The sequence below is a fragment of the Schistocerca gregaria genome, chromosome 1 (assembly GCF_023897955.1).
Source record: "Schistocerca gregaria isolate iqSchGreg1 chromosome 1, iqSchGreg1.2, whole genome shotgun sequence".
NCBI lineage: Eukaryota > Metazoa > Arthropoda > Insecta > Orthoptera > Acrididae > Schistocerca > Schistocerca gregaria.
The window spans coordinates 562,762,156-562,763,916 of record NC_064920.1 but is presented as its reverse complement, the minus strand read 5'-3'; the positions used below and the strand labels follow the sequence as shown (position 1 = coordinate 562,763,916).

General features: G+C 43.1%; 1 pseudogene; it reads right to left on the bottom strand.

Annotated features, from left to right (window-relative positions):
- Window positions 1-1,349: 1,349 nt before the first annotated feature.
- Window positions 1,350-1,542, bottom strand: LOC126286232 (small nucleolar RNA U3; annotated as a pseudogene).
- Window positions 1,543-1,761: the final 219 nt, after the last annotated feature.

Sequence of the window (1,761 nt, the reverse complement as noted above, 5' to 3'; positions counted from 1 at the left end):
AGCTAGCCATGTGTGCCTTGTGAGTTTGAGTTCGAAAAATATTGTCGTGAAAGTAGATCTGCCTTTGTCATCTGTACATTTGAACAAATTAAATATATCTTATCATAACACTCTTTTAGGATATTCCTACTTTCGTAATAACGACGATCATTTTCTTCATTTGTGTAGCCATTTGTATAATATAATTAATTTATTAATGCTGATAATGTGCATGCAACAATTGAAATGCTTTTTCGCATCACGGCAAACCAATAAAAACATTATTTGTAACTGCTTTTCGACTGTTTCTAGCTTGCAGTGGAAATGTGATGTTCACATGCATGTAATGCAGTGTGTCGTATTACATTATTACATCCATATCAGAGTAATCACAGTGAGGCCTCTATACTTCTTGGACTCTTTTCACCAGGAGCACAAAGGGATCACACCTGTGGTCATTATCCCTTTCGAAATTTTTGTAACATATCTTACAGATACGCCAGCATACTAGGCAGCGAGAAGATAACTTGTTTTACTTTCCTGCCTTGATTCTTAACCACATGATTTTATAATATTCCTTGCTTCCTTATTCACTACCCACTGTCCCTTCTTGCGATCTGAAAACATCGCGGAGGCATATGATACAATTTCAGCAGCCAATGAGTCATCAGTGACTGAAGTATGCATTTTTCTTGGCAGGAGAAAAACAAAACAAAACTACACAGATATAAATAACAGAAAAGTATAATGTACTAACGAAGAAAGCTGGAGCGTTTAAACGGAGAAAAACGAAACACTAACCCAAAGGCAATAAAATTTAGTACACAGTAAGGCAAAATTTATCCTATGGGCAATACTACTATTGCTCGTATGCGCCGTTCCGATGTGAGCATACGGCCGGGCTGCTTTTCCGCTCCCCGCCTCAAACTTCCCACGGTGCTAGCGAGGCACCCGCGACGCATGGCGCGACAAACTGTGCCTCAACCACAACATCGCGCGACCTGGCGCAGGCGCGTGTCGCGTCCCGGTCGCGTCGCAATTTGCGCGGCCCCATTTGAACCTGTGATGTTACACAAACGCGCGCTGCGCTGCGTCGCGCCACACGCGCTATACGCGTCTCAATTTGCGCCTAGCCTTATGTCGCTCGCACACCGCGTTCGCGTATTCACTTCCTCGATGGCGGGCAGATCTATCTCAATCGATCACACCGTCCACTCTCTGTTACCCTTTAACGCAGATGCAAATAAGTTTAGAGGTGAATGGTCCTCTGTCCTCCAGAAAAGCATCCAATACAGTAGTCAACTCGCGTGTATCACTGGTACTTCAACAGACATACAGTACAATACTGCCTCGACGGGAAAAAAATCACTACCTCCCGGCCCTTCCAACATCCCTCAGAATGTGGTGAACGATCATCGATTACAACCAAGATGCAATGAATCTCGGTCGCATGCCTCACGCTCAGGGAGAGTTCTACCACTCATCATCGTGGTTGCGTCTACTCCAGCTTTGAACTAGAGAGAGTTGAAGACATACTACAGAAATTATCCTATGTACAAATTGTTTGGCGCGAACCAGAAGCTAAGCAAATATTTCCTCAATTTCACAACCTTTCTGTGTATATTGTGTCAGTTTATACCTATTCCCTCGTCATTTTTCATAATTCTACCGATTTTAGTTCAGATTTACCCATGCGATCATGACATAACATCTCGTTCTGTGTTCTAAAATTGCCTGTAAATGTAGCACAGCTGCCGAACACCTAGCTCAAATGCACTGATT